This window comes from Aythya ferina (assembly GCF_964211825.1).
Source record: "Aythya ferina genome assembly, chromosome: 8".
Classification (NCBI taxonomy): domain Eukaryota; kingdom Metazoa; phylum Chordata; class Aves; order Anseriformes; family Anatidae; genus Aythya; species Aythya ferina.
This window is the reverse complement of record NC_140304.1, coordinates 28,508,131-28,524,023: the sequence shown is the minus strand read 5'-3', so window position 1 is coordinate 28,524,023 and position 15,893 is coordinate 28,508,131. Positions and strand designations below refer to the sequence as shown.

Sequence of the window (15,893 nt, the reverse complement as noted above, 5' to 3'; positions counted from 1 at the left end):
AATACATTTCTATAAAATAAGTGAAAACACACAATATGGAGCTTAGCCTGGCTATAAAATTTATGCTCGGGCCAGGAGGAAAAATGAGCTTTAAGCAGAGGACTGGGCTAGAACGATCCTACAATTCTGTGATCCTAGATCTGGTTGTAACTTAAAGTGCTGCAGACACATAATTGGCTTTTTAGACATGCAATCTGCCAGAATGAAGTTATTCATCCAGATAGAAAAAAAAAATGCTGAAATGTTGCCCCAGTTGAGAAAAGAGTGTAATCTGGGACCTGTTCAGTGCTTTGCTCTGTTTGGCTATGACAGCACTGATCTGGTACAAGGTGCTTCAAATCACAGCCGAACAAAGCATCTTGCTGAGGAATTCTTCATTCTACCCCGTATCGACGTGGCTGTCAAACGCAGCAAAAATGTAAAGCACATTTTGGTCCACTGCTCTAGAAACAAAAACAAAAAAAACCGCCAAAGATCTTCTGCAAAATGATGCTTGCAACCATGACATTCTGCTCCCAAGTCCAGAGCAATGCCTGTTTGCTGGGGACATCTGCACCACTTTTGCTATTGTCTGCCAGTGAGAAGGCCTGACCTGCGCCTGAACTCATTCCAGAGATATTTCAATAAATCTGCAGTTTCCCAGTAAGCCCAAACGTCCTTTGTTAGGACATCCCTGTCCTGTGAGGACTAAACTGCCTCTCCCATTTTTATTTTGGCATGGCTGGCCTTCCCCCAGTCTTGTAATTAAATGCAAGAGGAAAAAATAGAAAGTCTGACAAGACCCACTGAGTGGCCTCCTTTTCTGCGTGCTCCTGTGGCTCTATTCTTGGAGGCTGACCCAGGGCAGGGCTCTGCCCTTCTACGTGTATTTTCCAGTGGAAGCATTTTTCTCCTTACGTGGATTTATTCAGACTCCAAGCTTCATATTCATCAAAACTGTCACGGACCATTTGCAGGATGGGAAGATATTGTGGGTCCAATCAGTGTGGGTGTCACAAACAATTATCTGCTGCAGAATGATCCCAATTAGTAAACACCCTGCTAACAGGCCACCTCCCCAAGGATGCTGATTGCCTTTGACAGTGTTTTTTTTCAGGATGTCTGCTGGAAAACTGCAACTCAAGCCTCTGCGGGCCAGCTTCTGGCAAATTCCTTGTTAACCCTACAAAAGAATCTACACATGAATAATTAAAAATAGATGGGAGTAGAAACTCAAAGTACATTTAGCTTTGTCACCCAAGCCCTTTATAACAAGACCTACTTCTCATCTGGAATAAAATGGAAATTCTACTCTCTGTCTTAGCTTGTATGAGGCACTCACGTTTTGATGCTTTGCTCTAGGCCTTGGGAACTAAATGAAGACTTCAATACAAACTCTCCCTTCTACTTTCTCCTTTTCTGTTCATGCAAAACTCTTAAAGAGTTGCCTGAAGGATCAAGTTTAGTAAGTGATTGAAACCTAGCTGCTTACTCCTTGCTTAAGGCACGGTGCCTTTTCTACTGTATGCTACTATCTAGAAGGATAGCCTTTAATGATTACAGAGAGCTTTTTACAGATGGAATCACATGCAGATAGAAAACCAAGCTTTTTTTTAAAGCAACCTTTTGACCATCCAGTTCTCTCCTGAAATGGACTGGAGAGTGATCAGTCACTCCTCTTCACCCTGGTTTGCTATCAAATCAAAAAACAGCAAGCCCAAGTCTGGTGTAACCTAGGAATAATGTCACTACAATTAGTGGAGCTGCACAGGGACTGAAGAGAGGAAGAACAGAGCTCTGCTTTCCACCACGTGAACTCAGCCTCTGCAGCACACACAAGACAAGACAGAGGACAACGAGTTGTAGGTAATGCTCAGAACCTGGTAGGCAGTGCCAAGAGTACACAAGTTTGATGCTGCAGGATAAGATCATGCTCCGAACCAACTGCCTGGATCAAGAGATTTCAACTGAAAGGTTTTCACACTGAAAAAGTCCCCGGTTAGCATTACTGCCAGTGAAGCAAAGGTTATACTCTGACCAGCTTTGTACATTCTTTGACTAGCCTTCATTTAAAATACTCTAATCCCTAAGTCATGGATTCACATCACTATCAGCAGATGCTGCAGATGATCAGACTGCCAGATGCCACGTAAAACAATATAAAAAGCCATACCTTGAGCAAAACGCACCGAAGAGCAGCAGTAAGCTGCAATTTCCTCACTGGTGGCTGCTGAGAAGGGCACAGGCAGCACTTGATGCAAACTGTGTGGAAATCAGACGAGGAAACCTTTCATCCTTCTCCAGTCACACAAGCAGCAAGCCAAACTGACGGCTGCAGGATTGGTTCAGGTTTAGCCCTTCCATTCTCACAATGCTGACTGTTCTCCAGCACTGCCAGTGCTGCAGGTGGAAACTCACCCAGAGTCAGGGAAAAGGATGAACAAAGCACTTCTATTCTCCAGCCAGATGGTCTGAGCTTTACTGGATGCTGTTCGGACAGAGAAAAACACTGGTGAGGCGTGCATGTTCCTTCCTGAACTGTCCGCAGTATGTGAATGACCTGCATGGACGTGTGTCTCCAGGAATAAGAGCTCAGCATGGACTATGCATCAATGGTAAAGTCATCAGAACTGGACTGCTCGGATCACGAGTGGTCAGCTCTGAAAGAAAATCTTGTATTGAGCCACAATTGGTTCACATCTATTACAAGGTGGAGTAATTCCTTCTTCTGCGGAACTATTGGGCAAAATCTCACGGCCTGCCTGTAGTGAAATTTTAGCCAGAATCCACCGAGTCCAATTATACAGAGGCTTAAGGACTGATTTGGCCACCAAGGCTGCTTCCCCAGCAGCAGTCTTGCTCCCGAGCAATGGGCTTCAGTGCCATACCCCATTTCCTACCAAGTATGCCAAGTCCTCCCGTACAGCTCACTAATCCTCCCATACCTCTGCAGTTTTGGCAGGCTCCTCCACAACCTCCCTCCTTCTCCTCTGGCCTGCGGTGAGCAGACTTTCTTCTTTAATATGCAGGCAGAAGCAAAATTATTTAACTCATCTCACTTTCAGCTCTGATTTCAACCCAGTTGATTAGTAAATTCTCAGCAGTGAATTCTACCCCAGCTATACCCTCAGCAGGAATAAGCTGTCAGACCTCTACAGATCCACATGACGGAGCTGCTATCCAAGACAAGACAAACAATTTCAGACTGCGGGCAAGAGCTTGTAATACCCTGTATCAAACGCTTTACGAGGCTCCAACTACAATATATCTAATAAAATCCCTTTGTCCAACAATTTTGCCTTTGCAAGATCAAGGATGAAGTTGCCTAACTACCCCCTCCCAGCCTCACAGGCACAACGCCCTGTGGATTGGGGCAATTTGAGACTTTGGCCAAGAAATTGTCTCACTTTTCTCCCATCCTGGTGGTCCACACTAAATTCTCTTTTGTTTTGTTAGTCCTTCCTTCCTAATTCGCTGTTGCCCAGCATCTTTACCATTCTTTTTCTTTATCTTCAGACTGCAAAGCCACTGGGACAAAATGTGAGCAAAGACCTGCGATCTGAGCACCTCGCTTTGCAGAAGCCATAATGGTAGCACTATTTTCCTGCTGGGAGCTTTGCTACCCACCTTCCTCTTTGCAAAGGAGGTTAAGAAAGACTCTCAGTTCCTGTCTCAGTTGAAGAGACTATTCAGCCCTCTGTAAAACAGCGAGGGATAAAGACTCTTGTGAATTTGGGTGAGAAAACAGGCTGGCTGTCTCCCACAGGAAGAGCTTAGCACATCGCGCTGAAGACAGAGAATTTGGCCTTATTTTAAAGAGGAAGGACATGGTTCTATTTCTAGCAGGGACATTGTGTGAGTAATTCCCACTGAATCCAAAGGATTTTGCCCTCAGATAGCCAAGAGCAGAAAGCAGGAGTCATAGAGTCAGCCTTTGTGCCAGCCAAAGCTGATGGAACAACCGCCCTCCAGCCGTAAATAAACACCTCTGAACACGGGGATAAAGCTGGAGCCACTGGAAGCGTTCTTGCAGCCACAGCACGATTTATGGCCCCAAATCCAAACAGGAATTATCACTGCAACCACGGCCGATGCCAGGAGGTGTTCGTTCCTGCCAACTCATCCTGTTTGGCTCACGGATCCTCCTCAGGACTGCCATGCAACCCATGTGAGAGCACTTGGCTTCAGCAAACGCCATGAATTTTCTGCCTTCCCTGCTAAGCACATTCACCAATGAAGTCCTGATTTAGGCACGGTAATCTCTGCTGCCTGTTCCCAGAGAGAAATGTTCATTTGACAGGCTGTGATCTCTGCTACCGAGCAGCCTGCCTCGGCGTCAGAACCATGGTGCTGACCCAGTGCGCTGCCCGGCATGCACACGGGAATTGAGGCAGCTCCAGAAGAGCAGGCACAGCCAGGCCTGCCCCTGGGCACCTCGCCTTCATAGATCACAAGCCAAGAGAGCCTGGCCTGTGAGATTGGCTCGGGAGATGATGGGACATGAGGGGATTGTGCCCTGATGCCGCACTGCTCCCAGGCCTGAGGACTGGGGTGAACGTCTGAGGTGGGCTGGGAGCGTCCCACTGCAAGCAGCCACTCTGACATCTCTGCCTGCATGTGTAGGGCTCACGGCACTTTCAGGGCCAGCAGCTTCACACAGCCCCACACAGAGTTAGCTGGTAACTCACTATGTGGTCACCATGCCTTCTTCAGCAGCACTTCCACGGCCAAACGACCTCAAGGCCTTTGGGCCTCTGTGGCGCGGGCCCATGGTCTCATTTCTGCTGACTGAGCCAGGACACAAGCCGTGGTGTTCTCACCATCACGACGACCATACACCAGGATGGCAGAGCACACCTGGCCCAGCATAAACCCTGCCACACAGCTCCACCAGCATGGTTTGAACCAGCAGAGAGCTTGTGCTGGCCCAGCGTGCTCTGTCATACGGCTGCAGAGCTTTGGCTCCAGCACGAACAGCTCTACGGACAGATTTACGATATCACTGGGATGAGGACTTTGCTTGAACTGTTTTGGCTTCAGCTTTGATTTAAGCTAATGCATAATTCATAATGGGGCTGATAACAGATGGCAACTTGTTAAGCCACAGGAACTCCATCAGTTCTGATCACATGACAACACCCTAAATAATTTAAATCACATCTTACTGCAGAAGCTGAGCTGCTGGGGCCCAGCGGGACGGGGAGACTCCACTGCCACCCTGCAGGAGGCATCTTGAAAATTGTAACCTGCTTTGCAAAGGGGGAAACTGAGGCACAAGAGCTCCTACATGCTCTCTCCATGAAAGCAGACCACTGGTGTCCTCCTGCTTCTCAGCACCAGATCCCAGCCACAAGGCCCTGGTCTCCCCTTTTGTCTATATTGAGCATGCTTACAAGAGGTAAACTCAGACAAAAAGCATGACTTAAAAAAGGGGGGTAAGGGGCTTGCTCCACAACATGTTGCTAACCCCAAGCTGATGCTCCAGAGGTTTATCTCCAGGCCAGCCCTATTAGCAGGTGTATGATCCTGTCAGGATCAAGGACTGATTCAATGCCAGAGGAAATCCTCTGAAATCAGTGGACCCCAAACTAGATTCAGACCTCAGCCTTCCACTGGCAAAACCCCACCGTTCCTCCTGGCTAACCCCGCTATACCAGAGAGGATGCAGGGGCAGAAGAGTGCATTCTGACTCCTAATTTTCATGCTCAGCTTAGGAATCCAATCAACCAAGGAGCTAATGGAGTAAAAACACTCCGTAGAAAATAATCCAAACGGGAGCAGTGCAAGCCATGGTTCTTTGAAACAGTAAACCCAGCTTTAGGACACCTACTATTGGGTCAAAAAAGCCAGAGCCCAATGATGTAAAAGTGAAGATCCACCAGAAATTCACTCTGCAGTAAAAAAAGCTCACAGGTTTACCTTTTGGTTTGGCAGGCTGTGTTAGATCAGGACCTTGCTGTCTCCCTGCATCAACAGCAAGATGATGAGGCTCTGGGTAATTCACCAAAAATGCAAGCATGTCCGCTCTTGCCACATGTTTGCTCTCTGGGTATGAGATGGCAGTGAAATGCTGGCCCCCATTCTTGTGTCAGAATACTTTCCTCCTTCAGCTGAAGGAAGAACCTGTTTTTTTCCAAAACTTGGCCTAAACCCGGGTGACATGAAGACCCTTCCATGCCTCCATGGGAACCAGGAAGCCCTGCCTTGCTCCTTGGCCACTTCAGGAAGCAATGTGGGATGTTGGAGAGCACGGAGATTTCTCTTAGGAGTTTCTGCACCTTCTTTCTCTCTCTATCAGTTCCCAGGCTACATACACACATGAAATCTGGGGCTCTGTCATTCGCAGTGAGCTGAAGCAGTCTCCCAAAGAGAATACTCCTCAGGAAAGAAGGGTTCCAAGAACACTCCGACACACTCTAGATTACAGAAATGCTTCTGCTATCACAGGGGACGAGGCACCATAAAGAACAGAAAGCATGAATGAATTATTATTATCATCCCTGCATACTTATCCCCCTTCGTGACCCCCCTTTGAGGAGTCACACTGAATTTGAGTCTTCCCTGGAATTCCAATCAATCATAATCAGCACAGGATGGCCTGGCTGAAACGCAGGCATTTGCTGCTCACTGTAACGTAGAGAACACAGACTGCTGCCTCCTGACGTACTGCAAGGGATCACTGCCTACACTGCAGCCATCCTTAAACATCGCTTGACTGCCAGCCCGTTTTTACTATTCACTTCAAAAATTGCTGTCCCCTTTTTTAAATGCTTTAAACACAAGTGTGAGCTTTCTGTCCGGAGCGGTATGAGCACTTGGTCAAGTTGTTTCCTGAAACAGCGCTGCACAAAAGAAAGCCCTGTGTGTGCACGACAGGCCAGACTCTCAGCTGCACTTTTTGAATGCAAGGCAGCTATGCAAAATGACAAGGAGAGATCCAGCTCTGTGTTTCCTCTAAATAGGTGAGTTAGCACTGAAGGACACGTTGGTAGATGATAACACCCCTGCCTCGATCCTCAGGCAGTGCTGCAGATCAGAACATTCCCGGTACCATGGAGGATCCTCAAATGCAGGGAAGCTTCCCCTCTAGAAGGAAACTCATCCCATAACCTCTCTGAGTCGAAGCAGCCTCACTCATACGCTCACCTATTCAGGCTCCTTTAAGAATTTTTCTTTCCAACTGAAAAAGCAACCTGGTAACAATTTATTTATTTTTAATTTCAAGGAATTAACAATGCATCTTTCTTATTGCACAAAGTATCAGGGCACTAACTTCAAAATCCATGAACCTTACACATCATTCTTAGTATGGAGAACAGAGAGAGGACATTTTTTACCCAGGGGAACTGGGGTGCTCTGCATCCAGACTGAACTTAATCTTCCAAACCCAAATCTCCATTCTGAGCACTCCCAAACTTCAGGACGGGCTGTGCCTGGCTTATGCCTCTTGTCCCAAGCGTGCCAAGCGTTGCAGGCCCACACGGGTCCTTGCATGCTCCCAGCAAGCTGCCATGCCTGCTACCTGCCTCAGGGAAGGGGAGACAGAAAGAAACCCAAAATACTGCGGTGACCTTGCACGATCAAATCACCCCAGGCAAACGCCTCGCCGGCGATGCAGGGAACAAGAAGAAACCAAGAAACCAAGTGCCAGAGCAAGGAGTGCCAAGGACAAGGAGCGCCAAGGACAAGGAGCTCAACACAGGCTGGTGGAGGGAGGCTGAGCCAAAACACGAAGGCCAGCCCAGGGCAGGTGGATTATAGGCGATCCTACAGTGTCCCCTGGTGGCAGACAGCCTGCCTTCCTTCGCAGTCAGCCCAGACCAACACAAGGTGCTCATCTCCCCATCTTCTAATTAGGAGTGAGTAATCCAAGTGGATAAACAACAGTTGCGAAGTCATTTTCACCTTGCCTGCAGCTCTAGGGTCAGGGTATGTTTTCGGTCAAGCCGAAGCGTGAGCAAATGTTTGCCGTGCCCGCTCACGCTCCTGCTCCCGACTTCCTGGGGTACCCGCGGGCTTGCCCAGGCTGCTCCCCGCCAGCCCAGGGCCAGCTGCTACGGGTCAAAGCATTTCGTGCAGCTGGCCAATGGCGAGCCAAGGATGGCTTCAAAAACCAGCTTCTTGCATTGGAAAAACACAAAAATATAAAACCCTTTGGCTGTTTTGCCAGCTTTTCCTTTTTATTTTGGTTCTAAGGAAAACAACACAGTAAGCAGGCCGCTGATACATGTGAGCGTTCGCTGTGCTCCCCAAAAAGATGCCACAAACCACGGTGGTGGCATCTACATCCCCCAAAAGGAGGGATGGAGGACCAGAGGCAGGGAGATTTCTTCCCATGGAGGCAAACCTGTGCTGATTTATTTTCGTGGGAAGGTTCCCCCCCCTGCCACCCACCCTCCCACCATAATCTGTCTTCTGGTGGTCCACAGGCTGAAAATGCCAGGGGTGGACTATGGCCTGAGATAAAAAAGCAAGCTCTTGAGACGGGCACGGGGCTTCTCTCCTGCTCACTGATCCCACGTGCCAGATGTGAGTTGTCAGGCTGGGGCACTGCGGAGCAGGGCTGATTTATTTTCTTTTAAGAGCATAAGAAGGAACACCTGGCAGAGCACTCAGCAGGTGTCCTGCACCCCAGGACAATGGATTCCTAAAGATTCCCCAGAATCTTAGCAAAAGCCTGGCTGAGAGCAGAGCCCTCGTGCAAGGCACGAACTAGGTGAGATGTTTGGGATCACAGCATCTTTTTGTTTTGTTTTGATTTTTTGACCTAGCTTTGTGGCTCCACGTGCATTCCCACAAACGACGAGATATCCATTGACACGTGAAGCCCCAGGACTCTCTCTGTTCTGGGACGCTCTGACCCAAGCACGATTTCCATCTGTTGCTCCTTCAAGAGCATGTGGGAACAAGTCACGCTGGGTTTTCTTGCTGACAACCATCGTTTGACAAAAGACAAAACAAAAAGACACAATCGCTCTGAAAAACAACTAAATGTTCCTTGTCCCCCCGTCTTGCTGTATGATGGATTTTCACTAATCCAGAAAAGGAACAGATCAGATTAATGAGGTTCTCCAGGACGTTAAAAAGAGTGAGCAATGTCAGATGCTGCCAGAATGAAATAATCCACACAAGCACAACAAGTAGCAAGAAAGTACAGATGTGAAACCATTACATCCCATGTATTAAAATCCCACATCCCATGTATTAAAATACCAGTACTGCACAGCTCAAAGCTCAGCTTCACACTAAATCACTCATTCAACAGCCAGGGACAGGTTCTGAGCCCACATAACCCCAAAGGGCACCGCTGAGATCAAGGCAGAGATGTCTCTTTCAAACCAGTTCTCTGTTCCTGGATTTCTCCTACAACTCCATGACATCTGGAAACGGAAATTCCCTGAAACTTTTATATCATAATGACGATTTTCCAACATGTACATCAAGCTCTCATCTACAAGGGAAACTAGAGGAAAGTCTTCCAGCATGTGTTCAAGAACCCAGACAGCAGGTTTCTGCAGATGCTTACATTGCTTGTGTTGCAGATAATAAAACCAGTAGCAGGTTATTTTTCTCACAATTGATTTCATGCTGAAATTCCACATAAACCCTCTCATGAGGTCCCTGGAATTGCCTACAGAGTCTGTAACGCTGCCTGACTTTGTAAATCCCATCACAAATCAGATTCCCCCACAAGGCCCCTGAAAGGACATGCGAAAAGCGAGTTTCTCAGCTCATTTCCAGAGCCCACATAGGGCCAAAAGAGGGCAGTGTGTCCTGCAGATACAGCCAGCACGCCAGGAGCTGTCAGATTCTCCGTGAAAGAGGCAAAAAAACTCTTGTTTCTACAGCAGTTAGGCTCATGCTCTTCATTTGGGGAGCATCCATGTCTGCCTCATCCTGCTTGGGTCCTTTGGCCAACCCAACACTGGGGTGCAGGCCTCAAAGGTAGCTAAATGCCCTCGGCTTCACGAAAAGTGCAAGTCAGGCAGAAGAATCGTGTTCCCACTGAGGACGGGCTTAGAAGCTTTCCTGTTACTGGTCATCAGCAAATCCATGCGTGAAAAGGTAAAAGACAATCAGAGATGCTGGAAATCCAGCTAGGTTAATCTTGCTGTACAAGAAACCCCGTGCTATAAAGAGCAAAGAAAATCGCACTTTGCAGGAGAAAAATGATGAATGCAAGTAGCTGTATCTCTGCGAATTATTTTCAACTCTGCCACTGAGCTGCTTTGCAGTCCTGGACAAATTCTCCCCTCGCTGTGGGGCTTATCCTTAAATTTGAGTACGAGCTAGAGATGTGGGATCTGTGCATTTATAAATAGCTCACCTACATGTTTCACAAGAGGGCAAATGCCAGTAACTTCCAATAAAGGAATTCCCAGCAAGAGCAGCAGCAGTGAAACACCACCCTTCTGCAGGCTGCCCTCCCTTCCAGCATCCATCACACCAACAGAGACAATTAAAGTCTGGCGCAAGCCCCAGGACACGGACAGCCAGTGCCTGCAGGCCGGGCCTGAGACACAGTGAAGGATCAGGAGTCATGAATCTGGGAAACAGGCTGGCAAGTCTCATGAACACAGCACAAGACTTGCATCTCTAATCCCTGCCTCATTCTCCCCCGGGAGCCTGGACCACATCTCATGCGTTTTCAGCACCAGGCTGTAGCCTTTCTCCTGCCCACACACCAGACAGAGCTTTTAACTCACCACACAGCTCTGCACAGATCACAACGTGGGAGAGAGGAGAGGTGCTGAGACAGAAATAAAATGCAGCCAACCTGGCCAGTGGAAGGAGAGCGATTTGTCATTATTAAACCATATTAAGATCAGCCACCTGTGGTCAGACCCCGCAGTGTTAGGGCTGTGCCACTTGGCAGACCCCAGAGGAGACAAATACCACAGCCACAGCCCTCCCTGTAGTGCATGCCCAAGGTGTAGGGAGCACATCCTCCACCCCATAGCCTAGCAAGATCCTTCCTTGACCATACAGATGAAACGAGCTGGATCACTGAGCCACAGCACGACAGCAGGGACTGACTGCTCCACGGGCTGTGGGATGGCACGTGTTTCTCATGCCACCTTCTGCCCCAAAATCCTACAGGTCAGGAAGGCTTTGCTAGGGCATCTGATCCAGCAGAAATGGCTCAGATGCTGCCACTGGCCTTGCTTACAACACTATTAGGGTTTGAGCTGATTTTAGGCAAATATGGTTTCAACTAATGTGCTGCTTGTTTTTGTCACCTACTGCCCCATGCCCCGATAACTTCTTCATCTGCAGCCAAATTTGACACACGAATAGAGGTCTTAGAGCTCCTGAGCACTGACAGATATAATGAAAATAAGCTACCCAATATATTTTGTTCAGTCAACCTCAACGATGCAGCGAGGCTACAACTGAGGCTGCGGTGTGAGCTCAGCTACTGGGCACCAGAAAACCTGTGTGGAAGGCAGCCACGTGTCTGAATGAGTCAGCTACCAGAAAAACTCTGCTGGACGCTTGTGCTGTGCTGGGCAGCAGAGCCCCATGTTCTCAGGAAGGGAGTCTCTCCTGTCTGGCCTCTCTGACGTCTCCAGCATCAGGCAGGATGGTCAGCTTAACAAGAAACCCACTGTGAAAGAGGCAAAACAAAGTCTCATCAGTCCCGCTGCACAGACAGCACCATTCTTCCCATCGAGGTCTCTAGCTTTGATGGAACCAACCTCAAATTAAATAAGATCCAGCCTGACCAGCAAAAGGAGACTTTCTGCTGCCGGGCAGGATTCATCACTGCCCAGTAACATCCGGATTTACAGACTGGTCGGGGTGCACGACAGCAGCTGCTGCATGGATGGAGCAAACAGCTCCTGCCCCACGGTTTTGTAACAGCAACAAACAGGCAGGGAAATGCATCAGGGAGAAGGAAGGGAAGAGCTAACCACGTCATTGTAAATCCACATTACTTGTAGGCTGCTTGGGTGCCTGGTGGAAATTGCCACCTTGTAGTAAAACGCTGCAGGAGAATGGAGAGCGACTTTCACTGATTATTTGAGGCTTGTTGGATACTGAGGAATATGATTAATAGATTTGAGGATATTGGGGAAATCAACCAGAGCTGATCTCACACATGAACACACGGATCTGTTTGTGAGCACAGCGAGCAGGCAGCAGAGGCTGCAGCATTCCTGCAGTGCCGATGGCCTTGCACAACGCAACGCAGCATTAAAACAAAACCTTGTGGCGGGGAGGGAGTTTCTGCTGCGATATGGGAACAGATCAAAGGCTGGGAGCACCCTAGGAGCGAAAAGAGCAGCTAATAACACCGTGCAGTAACCGAGCTGGTCCGTGGGTGCGACTCAGCCCTGAAGCACCTCTCTGGTGGAGATAAGAGAGGCTTCAAATGAGTCACCGACAGATCAAGTGCATCATTAAAGGGACAACAGGGCTGCGAGTGCCAGCAGGCAGATGAGGCAGGAGGAATCCAAGACTTTAGGCTCTCACAGCCTTGAAGAACCTCTTGATTTTTCTGAACCTAAGCCATGCGTTTGAACCTTCACCACGCACTTGCACCTCTCCTGCAGCCCCCTGCGGATCCCTAAAAGCAGCAGCAAGGCCTTCGTCCGGCACAGAGGGGCTGCTGCCTCCCAGGCCAGAGCCCAGGCTGTCCTCCAGTTGCCCGTCAGTCTTCTGTGCTGATTTAAGCCCGGTGCCACCAGGCCTGTGCTGCTGTGAAGCTCTCCCTCACCCCTCGGGCCCATTTGGTGGCTCTCCCTCAGCATCCTCCTTCCTACCTGCTGTGTCTACAGCCGATTTCTCAAGCTTCAGCGCAGAGCTTAGACAATGAGAAACTACAGAAGCAGGTCCTGTTTTAAAGGTCAAAGCATAATTCAAAAGGAATCTGCACCGGGCAGAGGGCCAGCAAGGAGTTCCCGGTTGCTCTATCGCACTGCACCACATCACAGCCTGCATCAGGGAGCTGCCAACTGGCTCGCAGACACACACACACCACCGAAAACAGCCGTCACCCTCACAGCACCGCGTGTTCCTACAAGCACTGCTGCCACACCGCCCTGCCCTTACCTATACCCTGTAAACTGAATGTACCCTATGGTGTTGGATCCACTGCCTTGTTTCCTACCTGCCTAAGCAACCTCCACCCTCTTCCTCTCCACGGTCTGTTCCTTGTTTGAGCTGAATTCCTGCTCCTTCCTATGCCCAGCTCTACTGATAAGGACTGCAAAGCCTCTAAGTGACTGGATTTGTATGGCACCAGCCATGGAGCTGGCACACAAGGAGTGTGATTTACCACCACTCCCCTCCCTCCAGCAGTGTGTTAACTTCAGTGTCTATCGCAGGATGGGAGGGATCATGAGAAGGGACTGGCAAACACGGTGGGGACAATTTGACAAAATAAAAGCACCCAAAGGCTATCGTTTACAGCTCTGTGGTACCTCCCAGACTTGTTCAGTGCTTCAGGAATATCTGAAGTTTCCATTCCGGATTGTTTCCACTTCCAAAATGTGCCTGCGCGTGTTTGCCCCTGCACAAGCTGAGCTTACAGCCTGCCATTATGCCAAGTTTCCTCAGCTAACTTGGCTGGAGGATAGAGTCTGCATTCAAGTGCCTGCCTCTGGGTGGGTCCCTCAGGGTGCCACTGTGGCTTGACACTGAATATCCTGTTTGTATTGTTGCTCTGCTCCCCCAGCAGCTCAGCTTGGGCCACTTGGCATCAGAAATAGTTCTGTCACTGCAGCTCGTCTGATACCGGGCTCGCACGTCAGCGTGCCATTTATCTAAAATGACAGTAAAGAATTGTAACCAATATAGGTAGGGAAATTATCTTTAAAAGTAATTTACCTGGAACCACACACATAAAAAATGGATTAGTCATAATTATAGATTTTTCCAGGGCGCTGTTCCAAATTTTACTCTACAGAATGGTTTCACTCTGCATTTCTGCATCTTAGTGCTTTCAGCTTCTTTTACAGTTCAGCCTCAGCCTCAATTTTCCATAGCTTGTGAAGGCTGTTTCAGGAAGAATGAACAAGCCCCTTGCAATAGGTTCCTTTTCTCAGCCCAGAGCTGCAGAGATGTATTGTAAGACCCACGGGACGGTCTGAGTTGAAGAGCTGAAAACAAACCCAGGCAGTGAAGCAGAGGGGACAAATCTGATCCGCCCCTGGAGTCAGCTGTTCTCTCCTTTTGGTTGTGTTGCCCTTACCATGCTGCTCCACTCTTTCCACACTCACGTCCTGCTGCTTCCATTCAAGAGAAACAGTGTGAAACCTCACTTTTGTATTTGGGAGAGCAGCAGGTACTCAGCTGCTGAAGGAAAACCAGTCATGGTTCAGCTCCTGTTCCCTTTGGACACCGGAATAACAACTGGGCTTTCTGGAGGAGACACATCAACACCACGAGATCTGCTCACCTTCCTGTTTGCCCTGCTAGTCCCACTACACTTAGCAGCAGTGTAAGAACTACTATGTGCTGAGGAGCCAGGGATACCACCCCATCTCCCTGTGAGGTGTTAGATACCCATCTTAAAAGCACAGTAATAGAGTTAAATATTGTCATTATGATTAGGAGCGTATCTAAGTAATGCCAGCGTGAAACCAAGGTAAGCTGCCTCTTTGCAAACTGCTGCTGACAGCAGGCTTTGCCTTGGAGGTTATCCCAGTACAGATCTCCTTCCTAGCTGGCCAAAAGCCGTGAAGGCAGCAAAAATCCCCAGTGCAGGCAACGTCTAAAAGTATATTACATGAATCTGTCAGCTGGTGGTTGTGAATGGACTCGCACGTGTTTGCTAAAATTGTTTTCTGGGATGCTGCACAGCTCTCCGAGGAGTCAAATACATTTACGCATCTACTCTGTTATCTGTATGATAACAGAATTATGACTTTCGGTAATTCAGGTAAATTTGCACTAACTGATCGCTGAGGCCCTTCCTTTAAGCCCACCTATTACATTTAGCTATAAATAAAGTAGAAGCAGGAAACTGGAAGAGACTGGGTGGGATAAGGAAGGAAAGACGGAAGGAAGGAAAAAAAAAATCCAGAAAAGCTAAATTAGGTCTGCACAACACTACATATAAAGGTGGATTTTGCAACATCTCACATACTCACTCTTTCTTTAAGCAATAAAGACTTCCTGTGCCATAACAGTTTAGTATAACTGCCAGTTATACTAAAAGCAAGAAGCATCTTGTCTACCAGAAACATAAGATGGGGGAAAGCTTTGTAAATATGTTCCTCTTGTTGGTGCTTGGTATGTTTAGAGGTACAGAGACAGGATATTTCTCACCAGAAAGTTACTTTCTCATCACTCACTGGGTGGTGAGATCTCCTGCAAGGCGATGCCATTTGATTTGCTGCCTTTTCTGGTACTGTAATTCAAGTCCACAAAAAATATTTACCCTGCAGCCTGTGGAGAGTGTTTCTGTTCGCTTGGCAGACAGCACAGAAGCCTCTTCTTATCATCATGAGATCCAACTGTATTACTTGCCTAATCCTAAGCCATTAACATCAGTGAGAGAAGCAGGGTTCTTCCCTTCCAAATAAATGAGCTGTGTTTCATACAGACACACACCAATTCAGGCAACAACTGCAAACGTGTTTCTTCTAGCTACTGCAACTCAATTTTCATACTGCTCCTTCTGTGCTTATGCGCCATGTAATGGTGCGGCACCGTGATTAAATTTTGTCCTGATTTCACACGTTGAGTCATAAAAGATTTATGAACAGTAAGTTTTAGCTCATACAAAGCTTCCCTTAGTAACATACTGCTTTGAAATGTCTTAACAAGTGACGAGAAAGATGCTCTTTCATCTCGAGTAAAACATGCGTCAAATTTAAGACCTGGTGCTAATATAACAAACTTCCCATTCCCTTCTAGCAGAGTCCCTAAGCATGTATGTAATAATTGTGGCTGAGAAGATGCAG

At 48.1% G+C, this 15,893-nt stretch overlaps 1 long non-coding RNA gene across 1 annotated transcript in view; it reads right to left on the bottom strand.

Moving 5' to 3' along the window:
• LOC311440942 overlaps window positions 1–15,893 on the bottom strand; it is a 35,215-nt gene that overhangs the window by 17,390 nt on the left and 1,932 nt on the right. The gene's annotated exons all lie outside the window — the stretch shown is intronic.